Below are 24,231 nucleotides of genomic sequence, written 5' to 3'. Positions count from 1 at the left end.
AAGGATTGATTCCCTGGATACGGGTAGGACAAATTATTGACTGTGTGAGGGGAGAAAGAATCGGAAAAGATGGCTTTGGCAACAATAGGTTCGCTATCACCATTTGATCCTAAAAATCAGGAATGGGAGGAGTACTGTGAAATAATGGAACATTTCTTTGCTGCTAATGAAATAACTGATGCCACTATACAGAAATCCATACTCATAAGCGTTGTCGGTGCACAGACGTCCAGCTTAATGAGAAACCGGTTGAGCCCAGATAAACCAGGAGAAAAGGCATTCATAGATTTAGTCGAGCTATTAAAACATCCCCACAGAGGGATGTTTACCTGTAAACACTTACCTTTCGGGGTGTCTTTTGCACCAGCTATCTTCCAAAAACTATGGAGGGAATTGTGCAGGGGATACCCAAGGTAGCGGTTTACCTCGACGACATTCTTGTCACGGGAGTCACGAAGGAGGAACATCTCAGAAACTTAGGTGAAGTTTTGAGGAGGATGGAGGACGCCGGTCTCCGGCTGAAGAGGAGCAAGTGTACACTGTTAGCTGATGAAGTGCAGTACCTGGGTCACAAGGTGGATGCCAAGGGGTTACACACTGTCAAAGCTAAAGTGAGGGCTGTTGTAGAAGCTCCAGCTCCGACAAACGTTACAGAGCTGAAAGCCTATCTAGGCTTACTGAACTATTACAATCACTTCCTCCCGAACCTCTACCCTCCTAGCTCCTCTACATCAACTGCTAAGGAAGGATGTGGCCTGGAAATGGTCAGAAAGACAGGAAGAAGCTTTTGCAAAGTCAAAGGTGTTACTGCAATCAGCTGAAGTGCTAGTGCACTACTCAGCAGACAGAGATCTCATCTTATCGTAAGGATACTACAGCTGTCATTTGGTAACCGGTATTAAAGTGCGCCTGTTTTACTATACTCCGCTCTCCTGCACTTGACTTCGCCTCCCATATACACGCATTGCAATAATATGTCTGTAAACAATTGTTGGAAGAATTACTTGTGTCATGCACAAAGTAGATGTCCTAACCGATTTGCAATAACTATCGTTTGTTAACAAGAAATTAATTTGTGGAGTGGTTGAAAAACGAGTATTAATGCCTCCAACCTAAGTGTATGTAAACTTCCGACTTCAACTGTACATACAAATACCTCCTTTTTTAGGATATACCTTTATTATTCCCCGCAAACCCTACCACCCCTCCCCCAATTGGAGTAAACTAATAAACAATTACACTAAGGCTTCTACCTTCAGTTTGAACATATTATACACATTTTACAGACACAATCTATTTTACAATAGTTATATTTTGTTTGTTTTTATTCCTTCCTCTATTTCTGATGTCCATCTAGTTTGATTTCTGTTTGTAACTGTGCTATTTCACAACATTTCTGAACCTTTATACATTTTACAGACCCCGTATGTTTTACATTGGTTATCTTGTTATTAGTCCAACCCTTCAGCTCCATTCAACCCCTCCCATCTATCTCTTAACACCATCCATTTAAAATTTCTATTTGCCATATATATTTCAACTGTGCTGTGATGCTTCACAAAGTACTGAACATTTCTATTCTCATAGCTTCTACAGATTGTAAATTAAAGATAAATTAATTATTATATTATTGATTGATTGACTATGACTTTTCAAATCACCCAGTATTGCTGTCTGCAGCGTTAGTTCTAGGCAAATGTTGCAATTCTTCAGCCATTCCTGGATCTGTGACCAAAAACGAGCTACAGAGCTAGGCAGATTGTATCTCCCATATATATATATATGTATATATATAACATTCTATTGGTTGCAAGAATTTGGTATAATAATTTACATTGAAAAATTTGAAGTTAGTGTTGGTCAGGACGTGAGCTGGGTGGGCATTCTATGTTATGTGTTTCTATGTTGGGTTCATTGTTAATTAGCCTGATATGGTTCTCAATCAGGGGCAGGTGTTTTACGTTTCCTCTGATTGAGAACCATATTAAGGTAGGCTGTTCTCACCGTTTTTTTGTGGGTGATTGTTCCTGTGTCAGTGTTTGTACCACACGGGACTGTTTCGTTGCGTTCGTTCGTGCGTTCCGTCCTGTTCGTGCGTTCATGTGTTTTGTTTTCAAGTTCAGGTCTGTTCACGTCGTTTGTTATTTTGTAGTTTGTTCAAGTGTTTTTCGTCTTCGTTTAAATAAACGTGATTATGTCTTTAAACTACGCTGCATATTGGTCCGATCCTTGCTCCTCTTCAGATGAGGAGAAAGACGAGCGTTACAGAACCACCCACCAAACTCGGACCAAGAAGCGTGGCTACGGGCAGCAGCAGCAGCAGCGGTCCAATACACAGGACTCCTGGACATGGGAGGAAATTTTGGAGGGAAAAGGACACTGGGCTCACATTGGAGAATATCGCCGCTCTCGTGAAGAGATGGAGGCAGCTAAAGCCCAGGAGCGGTGGTATGAGGAGGCAGGACGGAAGCGTGGCTGGAAGCCTGAGAAGAAACCCCAAAAACGTATTGGGGGGAGGCTAAAGGGTAGTATGGCGAAGTCCGGTAGGAAACCTGCGCCCACTTCCCATGCTAACCGTGGAGAGCGGGAGTACGGGCAGACACCGTGTTATGCGGAAGAGCGCACGGTGTCTCCTGTACGTGTGCTTAGCCTGGTGCGGTACATTCCAGCTCCACGTATCGGCCGGGCTAGAGTGAGCATTGAGCCAGGTGCCATGAAGCCGGGTCAACGCGCCTGGTCTCCAGTGCGTTTCCTCGGGCCGGGATACATGGCACCAGCCTTACGCATGGTGTCCCCGGTTCGCCAACACAGCCCAGTGCGGGTTATTCCACCTCCCCGCACTGGTCGGGCTACGGGGAGCATTCAACCAGGTAAGGTTGGGCAGGCTCGGTGCTCAAGGGAGCCAGTACGCCTGCATGGTCCGGTATATCCGGCGCCACCTTCCCGCCCCAGCCCAGTACCACCAGTGCCTACACCACGTACCAGGCTTCCAGTGCGTCTCCGGAGCCCTGTTCCTCCTCCACGCACTCTCCCTGTGGTGCGTGTCTCCAGCCCAGTACCTCAAGTTCCGGCACCACGCACCAGGCCTACTGTGCGCCTCAGCAGGTCAGAGTTGCCCGTCTGCCCAACGCCGCCTGCACTGCTCGCCTGCCCAGCGCCGTCTGAGCTGCCTGCCTGCCCAGCGCCGTCAGAGCCGCCCGTCTGTGCCGAGCCGTCAGAGCCGCCCGTCTGTCCCGAGCCGTCAGAGCCGCCCGTCTGTCCCGAGCCGTCAGAGCCGTCCGTCAGTCAGGAGCCGCTAGAGCCGCCCGTCAGTCAGGAGCCGCTAGAGCCGCCCGCCAGTCAGGAGCCGCCAGAGCCGCCCGCCAGTCAGGAGCCGCCAGAGCCGCCCGCCAGTCAGGAGCCGCCAGAGCCGCCCGCCAGTCAGGAGCCGCCAGAGCCGCCCGCCAGTCAGGAGCCGCCAGAGCCGCCCGCCAGTCAGGAGCCGCCAGAGCCGCCCGCCAGTCAGGAGCTGCGAGAGCCGCCCGCCAGTCAGGAGCCGCCAGAGCCGCCCGCCAGTCAGGAGCCGCCAGAGCCGCCCGCCAGTCAGGAGCCGCCAGAGCCGCCCGCCAGTCAGGAGCCGCCAGAGCCGCCCGCCAGTCAGGAGCCGCCAGAGCTGCCCGCCAGTCAGGAGCCGCCAGAGCCGCCCGCCAGTCAGGAGCCGCCAGAGCCGCCCGCCAGTCATGAGCCACACGCCAGTCATGAGCCGCCCTCCAGTCATGAGCCGCCCTCCAGTCATGAGCCGCCCTCCAGTCATGAGCCGCCCTCCAGTCATGAGCCGCCTTCCAGTCATGAGCCGCCTTCCAGTCATGAGCCGCCCTCCAGTTATGAGCCGCCCTCCAGTCATGAGCCGCCCTCCAGTCATGAGCCGCCCTCCAGTCCGGAGCGGCCCTTCAGTCCAGAGCTGCCTCTCTGTCCGGAGCCGCCACCGCGGACAGATGCCCACCCAGACCCTCCCCTTGAGTTTTAGGGGTGCGTTCGGAGTACGCACCTCAGGAGGGGGGTACTGTCACGTCCTGACCATAGTTCTTATGTGTTTTGCTTGTTTTAGTGTTGGTCAGGACGTGAGCTGGGTGGGCATTCTATGTTGTGTGTCTAGTTTGTCTGTTTCTGTGTTCGGCCTAATATGGTTCTCAATCAGAGGCAGCTGTCAATCGTTGTCCCTGATTGGGAATCATATATAGGTGGTTTGTTTTGTGTTGGGATTTGTGGGTGGTTGTTTCCTGTCTTTGTGTTTTGTCTGCACCAGAAAGGACTGTATCGGTTTGCCACATTTGTTTTGTAGTTTTGTAAGTGTTCACGTTTATTTGTCGTATTAAACATGTTGAGCACTGGCTACGCTGCGTGTTGGTCCGATCCCTGTTAAACTTCCTCTTCCTCTCCTCTTCTGCCGTTACATATTGTCTTTAATGCAGGGCCGACAGACAAGTTCCTTACTTTTTCCCCCTTCTACTTGCCTCTTCCATTTTTTGTGGTAATGCTGCAATTAGTTGGTTGTAATTTTGGGTACAGCAGACATTTCCATATGTCTGTGTTAGCTGCATGTGTGACATAACTCCGCCAGTCCTATTTATGATATAATTTACAAAAATTCAACCTTTTTAAAAAGTTTTATCAAAAAATTATGTTTTTTTTTTATCAATTAGTATATTTGAATTTAACCCCAATATTTGTTGTATTATCTGTTCTGTCTTTACAGGTGGATTTAACTGAAATTGCAACCAACTTTCTTAGGTTTGTTTAAAAAATAACGATATTTTCGAGATTATTTCGTTTTCAAACAACCGAAAGTGAGCAGTTGTAATCTGAATTAAGGGAAAAAGGCCATTCTTGAACATGGGGTGAGACATTCCTACCTATTTACTAGAGAACCATTTCGGATTTAACTTCTTCAGGCTGCAGGGTGAATATTGAAAAAACTGGAAAATATGTGCACATTTTCAAACGGCCTCTTAAGAAATTTTTGATTTTACAATATGCATATATTTACTACTATTGGATAGATAACAGTCTATAGTTTCTAAAAACGTTTGAATTATTTCTCTAAGTGGAACAGAACTATTTTTACAGCCATTTTCCCAGCCGAATTGAGATTTCCAAAATGCGATGTGTCTCTTTAAGACCTTGTCTATACAAGGTCATGACACTTAGGACCGTAGAAACACGTCATACGCCTTCATCTGGGTGTAATGCGGAAGTGAGAGTTGAAAGGAGTCGAATATCTCTTCCATGGACTGAATACCACATCTTCTTGTGAGACCTGCGCAGTTTAATTTTTTTTCCGGGCGCGAGGCAGAATCTGGACTCGGCTCCTGGAATCCGCTCGTTAAAAGTGAATAGGACCTCTGCCTACGATATTATTTGATACATGTCACAAAATCATCCTAAAGTATGTTTTTTCAATATACTTTAATTATATTATTGCAATTTATTCTGGACTTTAGATGTCATGCGACGGAAGAATTTTTTGAAGAAAGACAGATTAGCGCCGCACGGCCGTTGTGCTTGCTAACCAAAGAGGGAAATATTTCGTTCTGGAACCCAACTAAAGACTTTACTGGACAATGGACCCCGTTACAACATTCTGATGGAAGATCAACAAAGATAAGGACCCAATTTGGGATGCTTTTTCATATATCTGTCGAACTGTGCTATGCTAGCGCTTGACTAGAATCAATGCTGCCGTATGCTAGCTAATGTTGTAAGCTAATATAACGATATATTGTGTTTTCGCTGTAAAACACTTCAAAAATCGGAAATATTGGCTCTATTCACACGATATTTGTCTTTCATTAGCTATCCACCATATGTTTTTCTGAAATGTTTTATGAGGTGTAATTAGTAGTTGACGTTGGTGTCTGTATTTTCTCTGGCTACTCCCATCTGATTTCAGACTGTAGCTATGCTGTAGCAATGATGGGAGCAGTAATGTAAAACTGATTTATAGCTAAAATATGCACATTTAATGAACAAAACATAGATTTATTGTGTAACATGTTATAGGACTGTCATCTGAGGTAGTTTTTTCTAGGTTCTTTAGGTTGGTTTTAGGTTATTTAGGTTGGCTTGTGCATGCTACTTGAATCATAATTCATACATCATAATCATAATCATACGTGTCTGTCCACTTTTGTATTTGGTGGTGAGCTAACATAAATATATGTGGTGTTTTCTCTGTAAAACATTTAAAAAATCGAACATGTTGGCTGGATTGACAAGATGTTTATCTTTCAAATGCTGTATTGGACTTGTTAATGTGTGAAAGTTAAATATTTTTTAAAAATTGCTTTTGAATTTCGCGCCCTGCACATGAGCTGGATGTTGTCATATTTGTACCGACGTCGGGAGAGCCCGCCTAACAGGTTAAGTATAACTTTTACATGACTGATGCCTTTTTGTAAGAGGTCTAATGCTTTAATATTTAATAATTTATGCCGTCCGAATTCATATTCGTTATATAAATAGGCCCTTTTAATTTTGTCTGGCTTGCCATTCCAAATCAAATGGAATATTTTTTGTTCATATAATTTAAAAAGCAAGTCACTAGGTGTAGGCAAAACCATAAGAAAATAGGTAAACTGTGATATGACTAAAGAGTTAATCAGAGTGATTTTTCCACAAATAGACAGGTATTTTCTTTTCCATGGTAGCATGATCTTATCTATTTTTGTTACATTTCTATACAAATGTATTGGAGTGAGATAATTTCTTTATTTCGGGATTTGTATATCGAGTATGTCCACATCCCCGTCAGACCATTTTATTGGTAAACTACACGGTAATGTAAATGTTGCATTTTTTAGTGATCCAATATGTAATATAGTACACTTTGGTTTTAATCCAGAGAGGTTAGCGAAAGTATTTCGATCCTCCATGAGGGTGTGGAGGGATTCTAATTGTGGTTTTAAAAGAAAACATGAATCATCAGCATACAATGACACCTTTGTTTTTAAACCACACATTTATAATCCCTTAATATTATTGTTGGAACTAATTTTAACAGCTAACAATTCGATTGCAATAATAAATAGATATGCTGATAGTGGACAACCTTGTTTTACTCCTCTTGACAGTTTAAAACTTTCTGAGATGTAGCCATTATTTACTATTTTACACCTAGGTTTACTATACATAACGTTAACCCATTTTATAAGAGATTTTCCAAAATTGAAATATTCAAGGCATTTATATATAAACTCCAGTCGTACTTTGTCAAAAGCCTTTTCAAAATCAGCTATGAAAACCAAGCCTGGTGTCCCCGATATTTCATAGTATTCTATTGTTTCCAGTACTTGTCTTATATTATCTCCAATGTATCGTCCATGTAAAAAACCTGTCTAATTAGGATGAATAATATCTGACAATATCTTTTAAATTCTATGCGCCAAGCATTTTGCTAGAATGTTTGCATCACAACACTGTAGTGTAAGGAGGCCTCCATTTTTTTATGGATTGGAACTTTATACAGTATATACCACTTGGATCCAGTTTCAGTAATAATGAAATCAGACCTTCTTGTTGTGTGTCCGTCCGATCATCTACCATTTATATAGGAGTGGTTAAAACATGCTAATAATGGTCCTCTGAGTATATCAAAAAAAGTTTGCTATACTTCCACTGGTATGCAATCCAGCCCTGGAGTTTTCCCAGCCTTAAAGGCTTTAATTGCATCAAGAAGTTCCCCCTCTGTAATTTGGCCTTCACATGACTCTTTCTGTACAGAAGTTAATTTTTATTAATAGGAAAAAAATCCATACAATTAGCTTCAGTTAGTGGAGATGGAGGAGACTGAAACGAAAATGTGCATATTTCCCAGTTTGCTTTATTTTTTATAAAATATTACACTGGATCTTTCTTGAATAAGTTCCTCCTTTTCTCCTATAACTTTCTTCCTTCTTCCTCTAACTTATTCTGTGCCTCTATGGTAGAGTTTTTATTGCAATCTCACTGTACTGTTAGTCCTTCAATTTCCTTTGTTAATATAAACTCTTTTGATCTTAATTGCTTTTGTTTTATAGATGAGTACTGAATTGCGTGGCCTCTAAAGGCACATTTAAAAGTGTCCCATACGATAAGGGGATCTGCTGTACCTATGTTATGTCTGAAAAAGTCAGTTATAAATGATTCTGTCTTAGTTATAAACAAGTTATCATCCAGTAGGCTTTGATTACATTTCCAATATCCTTGCTGACGTGCAAATTCTGTTAGAGTAATATATATGCCAATTATGTGATGATCCGACCACATTCTGTCCCCTATCAACACTTTATAAACTTTTGGAGCCGGAGAGAATGACATAAGAAAGTAATCTAGACAACTAGCTTGTTTAAGCCTCCGCAATGTATATCTCACTAGGTCAGGGTATTTAGGCCTCCATATATCCAATAATTCCAATATATCCATGACATTCATGATTTCCTTAAGTGCCTGAGGGTGATAGTTTGTATTGTGATTTCCCTTATGGTCCATAGAGGTATTTAAAATTGTATTAAAAACCCCACCATAATAATACAGTCTAGTGTTGCTTGTAGAGTTGATAAATTCTTATATATATTTTCAAAGAAGCTTGGATCATCCTTATTTGGACCGTATTACTATTATTACCCACCAAATTATTATATTACTCATGTTAAGTAATGCATTAGTGAATGCAAATTCATGTAACTTTATTGTAAATTGTTATCAATCTATAATGCAAATTATTACGTTTGGAAGAAACCCTACATTACTGTGACAAATCTAGCAAAAAAATTACAATAAAGATTATCTGTCATTTAAAAAAATACGAGTGATTGTATGATATTGAAGGAAATCTTCTCACGTTTTTATCCAAGTGACGGGGAGATTTTACACAAGAACTTTATGCTCTTTATGTCACCGTGAAATGTTTGCACCCACTCCTTCTCACCTGGCGCCCTTCAACTATCATGGAGAAAAGCATACAATACTCCCCTACTACACGTCCTCTCTCAACCCAGGAAAATTATTTGGTGAGAGAACATGGAGAGGGTAGTCTAGCCAGTTATTCGTCTAGCCAGTTATCTAAACTGACCTCCAGGGGGCCCCCATTGATTTTCTTAGTCACTTTACGATATCATTAACATGGCATAAGTCATGGCGAAATGTGTGGAATTGCAGGAAAATAGCTTTAAAACTTCAAACCTTTTTTTCCACCCCATCTCAAAATGGGTAGAAGTGCAAGAAATTAGCTTTAAAGTGGCAAGAATTTCTCTGGCCCATGGCAAAATCAGTAGATTTGCATGACACTTGTTAAAAAAATTGCAACATTTTCCCTCTGCCCCATGGAAAAATATGTAGAACTGCATACAATTTGATAGCAAAATTGCAACATTTTATCTCTGCAACATGGCAAAATAACTAGAATTACATTAAACGTGTTATAAAATTGCTACAATTTTATATATATCGAGGGTCTTATTCTGGTGACATGATGATCAATGCTTGGCTGCTGTTTGACAAATAAAAATTATCTCGCACTTTTGTCCATAATAATCTCATCATGTAATAGGCTATACCCGCACTATATCAGTGAGCTGTTTGCTGGAGCACACTTGCCAATACCAGAGTGGGCGCATTCGCTATACCTACTCAACATTTTTTTGTGACAAAATCATCAGTAGGCTTAGAGTTGAAAATGTGATGGGAACCCATTTAATTAAAAAAATGTATTCGGTACATGGGAATTGAACCACAAAAGTAATTTTTATGTGCATTACGTATTTACGAAGAATACTTTTATCCACAACAAGTCAATTTGATGGGAACAACTCTTATGGGAAAATGCTCATATTGTTGTGATGCAGATTTTAAAATATTCGCATATTGTCGCCAATTGGATGGAAACCTAACTATAGACATCCTAAAGATTCTGGCAAATGCGCTAGTCCAGTGTCACTTTAATTATGCCTGCACATCATGGTTATCCAGCAGCCCCAAACATCTCATGAATAAGCTACAGACCAGCCAAAACAAGCTTGTAAGAATTGTACTTCAACTTTGACCTCGTACTCATCTGGAGGTTGAGCATTTCTTTTGTCTATATCACTGTAATGTGTCTGTATGTAATTGTGTAGAGTGCCTTCAAAAAGTATTCATGCCCCTTGACTTATTCCACATCTGTTGTGCTACAGCCGGAATTAAAAATGGATTAAATGGTTGTTTTCCTCACCCATCCACACACAATACCCCATAATGACGGTGAAAACATGTTTTTAGAAATGTTAACACATTTATTGAAATTGAAATACAGAAATATCTGATTTACATAAGTATTCACACCCCTAAGTTAATACGTTGTAGAAGCACACTTGGCAGCGAGTACAGCTGTGAGTGTCTGAGAGCTTTCCACAACTGGATTGTGAAACATTTGCCCATGATTCTTTTCAAAATTCTTCAAGCTCTGTTGATCATTGCTAGACAACCATTTTCAGGTCTTGCCATAGATTTTGAAGTAAATTTGAGTAAAAACTGTAACTCAGCTACTCCGTAAGATTCACTGTCTTCTTGGTAAGCAACTCAAGTGTAGATTTGGCCTTGTGTTTTAGGTGATTGTCCTGCTTAAAGGTGAATTAATCTCCCAGTTTCTGGCGGAAAGCAGACTGAACAAGGTTATCCTCTAGGATTTTGCTTGTGCTTAGCTCCATTCTGTTTATTTTTTATCCTGAAAAACTCCCACGTCCTTAACGATTACAAGCATATTCATAACATGATGTAGCCACCGCTATGCTTGAACATATGGAGAGTGGTACTCAGTAATGTGTTGTATTGGATTTGCCCTAAATATAACACTTTGTATTCAGGACAAAAAGTTAATTGGTTTGCAACATTTTTTGTAGTTTTACTTTAGTGCCATGTTGCAAACAGGATGCATGTTTGGAATATATTTACTCTGTACAAGTTTCCTTCTTTTCACTCTGGTAGGTTAGTATTGTGGAGTACAAGTAACTACAATGTTGTTGATCTATCCTCAGTTTTCTCCTATCACAGCCATTGAACTCTGTAACTGTTTTAAAGTTGACATTGGCCTCATGGTGAAATCCATGAGTGGTTTCCTTCCTCGCTGGCCAACTGAGTTAGGAAGAATGCCTGTATCTTTGTAGTGACTGAGTCTATTGATACACAATCCAAAGTGTATCAATATTGAGGAGTATTTCTGTCTATAATAAAGCCCTTTGTGGGGAAAAACTCATTCTGATTGGCTGGGCCTGGCTCCCCACTGGGTGGGCCTGGCTGCCAAGCCTTTGCCCTCCGAGACCGAGCCATGGCTGCACCCCTGCCTAGTCATGTGAAATCCATAGATTAGAGCCTAATGAATTTATTTCAATTGACTGATTTCCTTATATGAACTGTACCTCAGTAAAATCTTTGAAATTGTTGCATGTTGCGTTTATATTTTTGTTCAGTATATTTAAAACAAATTATGACAGCTTATGATGTCATAATATGTTATATAGACATTATAAAGGCTTTATGAATGCATGCATAAGAACACCTACAGTAAAGTTTTATTGAAAAATCTAAGCTTTCGAACATTTTCACTCATCCTACAGGGAAACTGCACTGGTAGAATAGCATGCAATGCATTGATCAGTCTTAATAAAGATAAACAAAAAAGACTGAAAATATTTTATGAGATTCGAGAACACATTGGAAGGGATCTTAGACCCTTCCTCCAAACAAAATTCAAGTCCGGAAACTGAGATGGCCATTGCAAAAATGTTGTGGTCAATTAACCATTTCTTTGTGGATTTTTATGTTTGCTTGGGGTTATTGTCTTGCCGGAAGATTCACTTGTGGCCAAGTTTCAGCCTCCTGGTAGAGGCAACCAGGTTTTTGGCTAAAATGTCCTGGTACTTGGTAAAGTTTATGATGCCGTTGACCTTAACAAGGGCTCCAGAACCAGTGGAAGCAAAATAGCCCCATTATATAACATATCCTCCACCATATTTTACAGTTGTGATGAGGTATTTTCTGCATATGCATTGTTCTTTCGAAGGCCAAACCCACCATTGTTGACCATATGACACAAAGAAATTGGTATTTGGCCACGCACACCAGCAGTGGGTTTGGCCCTCGAAAGAACAATGCATATAGTGTGAACGTAAAAACCTTCATAAGCATTATTATTCATTAGCATTTCTGAGCATTTATAAGGGTTTATTCAAGAAAGTTATAATCAACTGTAAGAGGTCAGATGCACAAACTACTCACACATAGAAGCCCAAATGAAGTGACTTCTTTGGGAGTTTGTAACTTCACCAGCTTTAAACTGGAGCATACCGAACCAGGGACGCTCTCCAATGAGCCAATGTGCACCACAAACAACTAAAGTCACTGAATCTCTGGTGACTGGCGCCACATCTGTCCCTGTCTGAACACATTACGCTGTGACAGCTGAGTTTCATCTCATCCGAGCCTAGTCGCGCCTCACTCTGACAGCTCCAAGACCTTGACACAGATCCTCTCGTCACATCCTGTCTTGAGGCCCCGGCCCCTTCAGCACAGTTTCAAGTCAATCTACTTCTTGAGAGGGTCAAAGAGGCCATATCTCCATCAAAGTGTTCTCTCTCTCCCTCTGTATTCCCTCTCTCTTATATTCTCCTCTCTCTGTGTGTATGTAGCCTCCTCAGAGAAGTATGGCAAACACAGACTTTAGCTCTCTCTTTTGCTCTCTCTCTCTCTCTCTGAGAAGGCTAGGTAACATAGAGTTAACCCATTCCCCTCAGCACGCCACTCAAATCCCTCTGACCTTGGAACCCCATCTCCCCTATGAGCAGCTAATAAGGCACAACAATGGGTTAGCAAAGAAGGGGAGACAGAATGCTATAAGTTCACATACTGTAAATTAGACCTAGATCAGCTTTAGCCGACACACACGAGCGATGCTACAGAAAGGAGAGCAAGGTCTGTAATTCATACGTGTTTTGGAAAGAGGAGAAAGTTTGAATAGCTGTTGGATTGGATTTCAAACATCTCTGCAAACAGATTAGGTCTGGGAGCCCAGACAATTGGTCTCCCTCCAAATATAAGAGCATTGATCTCATTTTCACAGATATTTACCTCAGTGATGTTGGAATGAATTACATTACAGGGCTGTGACCTGAGGTGACAGCCATTTAGATATGTTTGCAATTGCTCATCTCATTTGCCCCTCTTCCCCAGACAAAAATGAAAATCTACTTAGTCTGCTTGAATGGGTGTAGTTAGATAAATGGAGGTTATTTTTACATAATTCTGATATCTATTTTGATGTTTGAGAAATTAATGTTAAAGGGGAAGTCCGCGTTTCGAAAAACAACAAAACAGCTGCCCCGCCACTTATTTTGATAACAGCTGAGACCAAAAGTGGTGTACCAATCACAGACTGTAGCTTTAAGGGTTCTGGACTGGTTTGAGTTAGAATGATTTAAAAAAAACAATGTTACACATGTCATGTCTGTCTATTCTTCTAAGGACATGGACCAATTTAATCGTCAAATTGGAATGAGTTTGTGAGGGATCACCCTTAGGTTATCTTTCAGTCGGTCACTCGGTATAGGATACCTGGATATAATACATTTTTCAAACTTTTCAAGTACACAAAGGCTACAAGATTTGGCTCCGACTTAAATGTATGTTAGTGGGGGAGAGAGTACTTGACCCTCTAGATCAGGTATTCCCAAACTGAGGTACGCAATGCTGTCGGGGGTACGCCAAATAAAAATGTGATACACATAAAAAATATAAAAAATTATGTCTTCACATTTTCAAACAGTCCATTTATATTTTCCAACGGGGCTATACATTTGGTGAGTTTTTTTCTCGCCTGAGTAGCCTCATTTCACTGTCAAAAATAAAATTAAACATTCTAGTGTTCAGCGAAATAACAACACAATGTCAAATACAGGTAGCCTAGTGAAATAATTAACATCCAATCACATTAACCGTTAGTCTCTCGCGGGAATTCCACTAACGGTCCATATGTAGCCAAACGTAGCTGCTGCTCATTCCGTTTGCTCGAAAATTGATAAATGGTTAAAAAAAAGTAAGGCCAGCATCCATAGAGACACATAACAGATCTACTGGTAGTACTGCTACTACCAGCAGCACTACACCTGCACTTGTCGACGACTCAAGTTGTCATCGAATGCTAGAATCAGTAATTCTACATATGTTGTTAGCCCAGCTAGGATGGACACTGACAGTTATGAATCTGATGCAGCCGAAGAGCTACTTCCCCCTTACCCAGGAAAGCACCGAACAACAGACAGGGACGTTGGACTATCGAAGAGGCGCAAATATGATAACTACATTGATTTGGGAGTAGTGCCTTTTCTCAGCCACAGTGTGTTATATGTGCAAAAGTATTATCTCACAACTCGATGAAACCTTCACTCTTTCGCAGGCATTTAGAAACAAAACATGCCAATTTGAAAAATAAGCCACAGGAGTTTTTTTTGCGAGACTTAAGACGACTTTCGAATAGTAAGACATGTATAAAAGAAACAGATACCATTAATAAAAAGGGGCTAGAAGCGTCTTATATGGTGAGCTACCAAGTGGCTAGGACAGACAAGCCCCATACTATTGTAGAGTACTTAATTGTTCCTGCTACCGCGGATATGGCTGGAACAATGCTGGGGGAAAATGCCAAAAAACTATACATACAATGCCTTCATCAAACAACACTGTTTGCCTTGGTGTCCGTCAGTGCTGCGCATTCATCTGGGTTACCACAGTTTCCCTGTTGGTTTGAGCCTGTGGCTGCTGTGGTTAGTTGATGAGATGACGCGTGAATGTGCATGATCAAGTCACAGCAGGTGCCCCTGGGTTTAAACACTGTTTCCCCATGCCTGTTCAATGAACCATAAACAATGAATGAACATGCAGTTGTGGAATAGTCGTTAAGACACTAACAGCTTACAGAACGGTAGGCAATTAAGGTCACAGTTATGAAAACCTAAGACACTAAAGAGGCCTTTCTACTGACTCACACCAAACACCAAAAGAAAGATGCCCAGGGTCCCTGCTCATCCTTGTGAACATGCCTTAGGCATGTTGCAAGGAGGCATGAGGACTGCAGATGTGGCCAGGGCAATACATTGCAATGTCCATACTGTGAGACGCCTAAGAAAGCGCTACAGGGAGACAGGATGGACAGCTGATCATCCTCACAGTGGCAGACCACGTGTAACAACACCTACAAAGGATCGGTACATCTGAACATCACACCTGCGGGACAGGTACAGGGTGGCATCAACAACTCCCTGAGTTACACCAGGAAAGCACAATTCCTCCATCAGTGCTCAGACTGTCCGCAATAGGCTGACAGAGGCTGGACTGAGGGGTTGTAGGCCTGTTGTAAGATAGGTCCTTACCAGACATCACTGGCAACAACGTCGCCTATGGGCACAAACCCACCGTCGCTGGACCAGACAGGACTGGCAAAAAGTGCTCTTCACTGACGAGTCGCGGTTTTGTCTCACCAGGGGTGATGGTCGGATTTGCGTTTATCGTTGAAGGAATGAGAGTAACACAGAGGCCTGTACTCTGGAGTGGTATCGATTTGGAGGTGGAGGGTCCGTCATGGTCTGTGGAGGTGTGTCACAGCATCATCGGACTGAGCTTGTTGTCATTGCAGGCATCCTCCTCCCTCATGTGGTATCCTTCCTGCAGGCTCATCCTGACATGACCCTCTAGCATGACAACGCCACCAGCCATACTGCTCGTTCTGTGCGTGATTTCCTGCAAGACAGTTATGTCAGTGTTCTGCCATGTCCAACGAAGAGCCCGGACCTTAATCCTATTGCGCATGTCTGGGACCTGTTGGATCGGAGGGTGAAGGCTATGGCCATTCCCCCCAGAAATGTCCGGTGCATGTGCTTTGGTGGAAGAGTGGGGTAACATCTTACAGCAAGAACTGGCAAATCTGGTGCGGTCCATGAGGAGGAGATGCACTGCAGTACTTAATGCAGCTGGTGGCCACACCAGATACTGACTATTACTTTACTGACTGTTACTGACTCTTACCCTCTTTGTTCAGGGACACATTATTCCATTTCTGTTAGTCACATGTCTGTGGAACTTGTTCAGTTTATGTCTCAGTTGTTGAATCTTGGTATGTTCATACAAATATTTACACATGTTAAGTTTGCTGAAAATTAACGCAGTTGACAGTGAGAGGACGTTTCTTTTTTTGGTGAGTTTATATAGGTCCTGGGTGGCAGGAAGCTTGGCCCCAGTGATGTACTGGGCCGTTCGCACTACCCTATGTATGGCCTTACAGTCAGATGCAGAGCAGTTGCCATACAAAGCAGTGATGCAACCAGTCAGGATGCTCCCGATGCTGCAGCTGTAAAACCTTTTGAGGATCTGGGGACCATTGCCAAATCTTTTCAGTCTCCTGAGGGGGAAAAGGTTTTGTCGTGCCCTCTTCAAAACTGTCTTGGTGTGTTTGGACCATGATAGTTCGTTGGTGATGTGGACACCAAGGAACTTGAAACTCTCGACCCGCTCCACTACAGCCCAGTCGATGTTAATGGGGGCCTGTTCGGCCCGCCTTTTTCTGTAGTCCACGATCAGCTCTTTTGTCTTGCTCACATTGAGGGAGAGGTCAGTTCTCTGACCTCCCTATAGACCGTCTCATCGTTGTCAGTGATCAGGCCTACCACTGTTTTGTCATCAGAAAACTTAATGATGGTGTTGGAGTCATGTTTGGCCACGCAGTCGTGGGTGAACAGGGAATACAGGAGGGGATTAAGTACACACCCTGAGCGGCCCTAGTGTTGTTGCCTACTCTTACCACCTGGGGACGGCCCATCAGGAAGTCCAGGATCCAGTTGCAGAGGGAGGTGTTTAGTCCAAGAGTCCTTAGCTTAGTGATGAGCTTCGTGGGCACTATGGTGTTGAATGCTGAGCTGTAGTCGATGAACAGCATTCTCACATAGGTGTTCCTTTTGTCCAGGTGAGAAAGGGCAGTGTGGAGTGCGATGGAGATTGCATCATCTGTGGATCTGTTGGGGCGGTATACGAATTGGAGTGGGCCTAGGGCATCCAGGAGGATGCTGTTGATGTGAGCCATGACCAGCCTTTCAAAGTACTTCATGGCTACTGACTTGAGTGCCACGGGGCGGTAATCATTTCAGCAGGTTACCTTCGCTTCCTTGGGCACAGGGACTATGGTGGACTGCTTGAAAAATGTAAGGTATTACAGACTCGGTCAGGGAGAGGTTCACTGACACTTGGTCCGCGCATGCTTGAGTACACATCCTGGTACTCCGTCTGGCCCAGTGGCTTTGTGAAGGTTAACCTGTTTAAAGGTTAGTTCACATCGGCTACCGAGAGCGTTATCACACAGTCATCCAGAACAGCTGGTGCTCTCATGCGTGCTTCAGTGTTGCTTGCCTCGAAGCGAGTGTAAAAGGCATTTAGCTCGTCTGGTAGGCTCTCGTCACTGGGCAGCTCGCGTCTGCGTTTCCCATTTTAGTCCATAATAGTTTTCAAGCCCTGCCACATCCGACGAGCATCAGAGCCGGTGTAGTAGGATTCAATCTTAATCCTGTATTGACGCTTTGCTTGTTTGATTGTTCATCTGAGGGCATAGTGGTATTACTTATAAGCGTCCAGATTAGTCTCCCGCTCCTTGAAAACGGCAGCTCTAGGCTGTAGAGCTGGAGTTGCCTGTAATCCATGGCTTCTGGTTGGGATATGTACGTACAGTCACTGTGGGGACGACGTCATCAATGCACTTTTTGATGAAGCCGATGCCTGAGGTGGTGTACTCCTCAATGCCGTTGGATGAATCCCCAAATATATTCCAGTATGTGCTAGCAAAACAGTCCTGACCACTTCCGTATTGAGCGAGTCACTGGTACATCCTGCTTTAGTTTTTGCTTGTAAGCAGGAATCAGGAGGATATAATTATTGTCAGATTTGGTGGTGGAGAGCTTTGTATGCATCTCTGTGTGTGGAGTAAAAGTGGTCTATGATTCTTTCCCCCCTGGTTGCACATTTAGTAAAAAATAAAATCGTTAAACTGATGAAAGTTTGCCTAAATTAAAGTACCCGGCCACTAGGATCGCCACTTCTGGGTGAGCATTTTCATCTGCTTATGTTCTCAGAGTTGGTTGAGAGCGGTCTTAGTTCCAGCTTTGTTCTGTGGTGGTAAATAGACGGCTACAAATAATACAGATGAGAACTCTCTTGGTAGATAGAGTACCTTATGATAAGCTGTAGACCACACTAACTCAGGCGAGCAACACCTTGAGACTTTTTTAATATTAGACATCGCACACCAGCTGTTATTGACAAATAGACACACACCCCTACCCCTCATCTTACCAGAGGTAGCGTCTCTGTTCTGCCGGTGCATGGAAATATTGCTCAATATTGTCCGTAATCTTCGTCCGGGCACGTCTCGGTGAAACATAAGATGTTACAGTTTTTAATGTCCCGTTGGTAAGATAATCTTAACAGTAGGTCATCAATTTTATTTCCAATGATTGCACGTTAGCAAGAAGAATGGATGGCAGTGGGAGATTACTCCCTCGCCTCCGGATTCTCAGAAGGCTGCCCGATCTGCGGCCCCTTTTCCTGAGTCTTTTCTTCACACAAAAGGCGTGGATCTGGGCCTGTTCCAGTGAAAGCAGGATATACTTCTCATCGGACTCGTTAAAGGAAAAAGTTTATTCAAGTCCGTGGTGAGTAATCGCTTTTCTGATGTTCAGAAGTTATTTTTGGTCATAAGAGACGGTAGCAACAACATTATGTACATAATAAGTAAAAAAACAAGTTACACAAAACGCAATAAAAAGTGTACATTATCAGGGTTACCACAGTTTTGTGTGGGTTTGAGCCTTGGGCTTCCTTGGAAGCGCACAATTACACAGTGCCCAGGTTACTGCAGGTTTCCTGTGGGTTTGACTCTGGTCGATGCTATGCAGCTTGCGTGTGTGCGCTTTACCAAGTCACAACAGGTGTTATGTTGTTTTTGACTTGCGGTTCCTTGTATGAGTGCTGACATTTTGGAACCGTGGGGTCTATGGACTTGGGCTGTAGTGGCAGGCTGTCAGTGCGCATAGCCAAGATTCAGCAGGTTCTGGTTCCCTGTATGGGGATCTGACAGTTCAGGCTTCTTAGGGAAAAAGGTGGCTTCTGTAATTCCTTTTTGGAACCGCTGAAACCTGTGTGTGCTTGGGCTGCCGTTGGCCTCCTAGTTAGGTACCATCTGAGCTAGCTTGGGGCGTGATTGTGTGTCCCCCTAGTATGTTATACCGACTGAAAGGGAATGTACATTTACGAATACAACACATTTTCCCGAAGCAGGGAATCAGGTTTAACATATTTTGTCTCCACACCATCAGTCGATTTAAGCTTGCTGAAGAGGGGTACTGAATTGAGGAAATAGATGTGAGGTATTATAGTATTATATAGTATTATATAGTATTATAGCCAGGAAGGTGAGGCTTCAGAGATGGGGCTCAGCATCCATTGGCCCGTTGGGAGTGATTTCAGTTATCTTCAGGTGAATATGAATGGTTGTTGACTCCCAATAGTATGTTATACCTATTTCCATCATTCAGGGAATAGTAGTTATATTCATAACTGTACGTTACATCTCTAAATTCAATTAATTAATATTATAACTTTATTATGACTGCACTAATTATTCCACAGGCATAATTCTCCTTTATACCCTCCTCGTCTGCTGTTTTCACTGGGTTTGATATGTTGTCTATGAAATTGTGTTTGGCTAAACAGACAGTTGGCTCTGTCCTTTCATTGATTGCTGTCTAGCCTGGCTTAAAATCTTTTTTTATTGGACAGACATGGGGGACTATGAATCGGTGTCAGCCGTGTCAGGGAAAACTCAGAAAGTGTCAGCTTTTGTTCTAAGTTGCTTGTATATTTAAACTGCATAGCCTAGTAGCTGTAGTTGGAATTGTGTCTTTTAGAAAGTTGGTCTATCTCCGCTGTCTTTCCCTCCTATATTTGACCAAGCTACTCTTTCCAAGATGCCATGAAAGTATGCACATTCCTTCAATATTCTCAAGTATTCTGGACGCCAAAATTGTGTTTGTTTTTATAACCAGTGTGTGCCCCCTATCATCTATTGTTCAACACTTTGTCAGGGCCCCCCAGCTACAGAATAAACCCAGACTGCTTCTTCTGCTACTGGGTCATCACACACAGTTGACAAGTGCTAGCAGTTCATAATAAGGGGCCAAGAGCCAATGCAATCTACCCTCACTCACCCGCTAAATCACAGAGCATCTTCGGATTAAGCAGTGTTGGATTTTGCATAATTGTGGGAACCCGAACCCATTGTGGGGGAAGGGGTGTTACCCTTTGACCAGGGCTAAGCAGACTGGTTAGACTCTAAAGCTCTAAAACAGCTGCTCCGGTCATAGGCCAGACTAAGCCATTAATGCATCTAGCTGTGTGCAGTGAATGAAATTAACTTATTACTCCTTGCTTTTAATATTTCGTATTTATTAGGATCCACATTAAAGCAGCTATCTGAAGTCCAAACAGGAATAAAACGATACATCATAATAAAACAATAGCCTACATCATAAATAAAACAATCATACAAGATATTTTGCATTATACACATTTACATTGCTCCATTGTTACACATATGCAATATAAAATGTACAATACTACAATATAAAAATATTTAAATGTGTGTGTGTGTGTTTCTTCATAGTCTGTTGTTCTGTGAGGTCATGTTTTATCTGTTTTTATTATCAGATTTCTCTGTCAGCTTCAGTTTTGGAAGAGAGTTCCATGTACACTCTTAAAAGGGGGTTCCAAAAGTGTTCTTTGGCTGTCGCCTTAGAATAACACTTTTTGGCTCCAGGTAAAACCCTTTTTGGTTCCAGTTAGAACCATTTTGGATAGAACCCAAAATGGTTCTTCTTGGAACCAAAGGGTTCATCAAAGTGTTCTCCTATGGGGACAGCTGAATGACCCTTTTAGGTCCGAGATAGCCACTTTTTTCCTAAGAGTGCAGTCATGACTCTATACAATATAGTACTGTGCATTTCCTAGCTTCTATTCTTGACTTGTGAAGAGACCCCTGGTGGCATATCTTGTTGTGTATTTAGTGGTGTCTGAGCTGTGTGTTAGCGGTTTGTTTGAACAAACAGTTCTGTGCTTTCAACACATCAATATCTCTCACTAAGACAAGTAGTTATGCAGTCACTCTCTCTACAGTGCATTAGGAAAGCATTCAGACCCCTTTACTTTTTCCACATTTTGTTATGTTACAGCCTTATTCTAAAATGGCAATAAAACAAAAAAATCCCCTCATCAATCTACACACAATACCCCATAATGACAAAGCAAAAACTGATTTTTTTAAATATTTGCAAATATTTAAAAAAACTGAAATCATATTTACATAAGTATTCAGACCCTTTACTCAGTACCTTGTTGAATCACCTTTGGCAGTGATTAAAGCCTTCTTTGGTATGACACTACAAGCTTGGCACACCTGTATTTGGGGAGTTTCTCCCATTCTTCTCTGTAGATCCTATCAAGCTCTGTCAGGTTGGATGGAGAGCATCGCTGCACAGCTATTTTCAGGTCTCTCCAGAGATGTTAGATCGGGTTCAAGTCCGGGCTCTGGCTGGGCCACTCAAGGACATTCAAAGACATGTCCCGAAGCCATTCCTGTGTTGTCTTGGCTTTGTGCTTAAGGTCGTTGTCCTGTTGGAAGGTGAATCTTTGCCTGAGTCTGAGGTCTTGAGCTCTCTGGAGCAGGTTTTCATCAAAGATCTCTCTGTACTTTGTGCCGTTCATCTTTCCCTCGATCCTGACTAGTCTCCCAGTCCCTGCCGCTGAAAAACATCCTCACAACATGATGCTGCTTCCACCATGCTTCACCATAGGGATGGTGCCAGGTAGGTCATGTGCCTTTTACTGAGGAGTGGCTTCCGTCTGGCCACTCTATCATAAAGGCCTGATTGATGGAGTGCTGCAGAGATGGTTGTCCTTCTGGAAGGTTTCCCATCTCCACAGAGGAACTCTGGAGCTCTGTCAGAGTGACCATTGGGTTCTTGGTCACGCCCTGACCAAGGCCTATCTCCCCCGATTGCTCAGTTTGGCCGGGCGGCCAGCTCTAGGAAGAGTCTTGGTGGTTCCAAACTTCTTCCATTTAAGAATGATGGAGGCCACTGTGTTCTTGGGGACCTTCAATGCTGCAGGCATTTTTTTTTTTACCCTGACCCAGATCTGTGCCTCGACACAATCCTGTCTCGGAGCTCTACGGACAATTCCTTCAACCTCATGGCTTGGTTTTTGCTCTGACATGCACTGTCAACTGTGGGACCTTATATAGGCAGGTGTGTGCCTTTCCAAACCATCCAATCAATATAATTTACCACAGGTGGACTCCAATCAAGTTGTAGAAACATCTCAAGGATGATCAATGGAAACAGGATTTAACTGATAGCAAAGGGTTTGAATGCTTATGCTTAAGTTGGCTGCTGCCTTCATACTGACTCAACTCCAGCCACTTTAACAATGTAAAAATTTATGAAACAAATGTATCACTAGTCACTTTAAACAATGCCACTTCATATAATGTTTACATACCCTACATTACTCATCTCATATGTATGTACTGTACTCTATACCATCTTGATGTAAATCATGTATCACTAGCCACTTTAAACAATGCCACTTTTATATGCTTACATACCCTACATTACTCATCTCATATGTATATACTGTACTCTATACCATCTACTGCATCTTGCCTATGCCGTTTTGTACCATCACTCATTCATGTATTTTTATGTACATATTCTTCATTCCTTTAAACTTGTGTGTATAAGGTAGTTGTTGTGAAATTGTTAGGTTAGATTACTCGTTGGTTATTACTGCATTGTCGGAACTAGAAGCACAAGCATTTCGCTACACTCGCATTAACATCTGCTAACCATGTGTATGTGACAAATAAAATTTGATTTGATTTATGTAAATACATTTTATATGTAATAAATTTACAAAAATGTCTGAAAACCTATTTTCACTTTGTCATTGTGGGTTATTGTGTGTAGATTGATGGGGAAATGTTTTTATTTATCTATTTCATAATAAGGCTGTAACGTAACAAAATGTGTAAAAATTCAAGGGCTCTGAATACTTTCTGAATGCACTGTACAGCTTGACCGGGGCTAATGAGACACTTCCTTGTGGAGGGAATATTTTACTTTTAAGAACTGTCATTTTCAGTTATCCATTTTCAACCCATGCAGTGGTGCCTTGACCTACTGTTTATTTTGGACACAAGTTTTGGACATGGTTTTATATACATTTATCAAAGCACTGTCATGTTCAGAACAGATTTTTGTAATTGAGAGAACTTGGATTCTCCACCCTTAATTCAGAAGTGTGTGACTTGTTCACTCCCCCTTTTACTAGGAGACTTTGATTGTTGCCAGCATGGCTGAAGGAATTTTTCACCATATTACACCATTTATGCATTTTCAACCAATCCCAAATCGTCCCATAAACCCTACGCCCTATGCACTTGTAGAGATCTGAGAGGATTTTATTGTTATAAGTAGTATGGTGTGACTTCCACCTAGGGAGGCAAGGTATACCTATTACCAGATTTATTACACCTGCAGATCATCTCAGATCTCCTCAAGTGCATATGGTTTAGGGGATGATTTGGCGTTGGGCCCACAGTGTGCCTGTGTGTAAATGTGTGTGTTTGTGATTGTGAAATGCTGACTTTGGGGCAGTTTTAGACAGGTTTTCATGTGATAAATGTTGCACTGGTTTTGTATCATGTGTTTCTCAAAGCACATGTTCAGAACAGATTTTTTATAATTAAGAGAGCTCAGGTTCTCCATCCTTAACTCAGAAGTGTGCACTTGTTCACTCCCCCTGTTGCTAGAAGCCTTTGATTGTTGTACCATTTTGTGCATTTTCAACCCATGAGTGTGTCTGTGTATGCCTGTATGTGAGAGATTATGAAATGAATTTGCTTTCAAAATGCAACTTTTTTACATAATTTATTCATTTGTCATATTTTATTCAGTTGTGTTTGATAAACATTTTGAAATATTATTTCTAAATTCAATACTGTTTGAATAACAAGTAAATGAAGTAAATCTGTACTAATAATTTCATGAAAAATAACCTGTTTCCATTAGGTGTAACCATTTTCCAAAATTGAAT

This window comes from Salvelinus fontinalis, chromosome 2, assembly GCF_029448725.1.
Source record: "Salvelinus fontinalis isolate EN_2023a chromosome 2, ASM2944872v1, whole genome shotgun sequence".
Taxonomy (NCBI): Eukaryota; Metazoa; Chordata; class Actinopteri; order Salmoniformes; family Salmonidae; genus Salvelinus; species Salvelinus fontinalis.
This window is presented reverse-complemented; position numbering follows the sequence as displayed.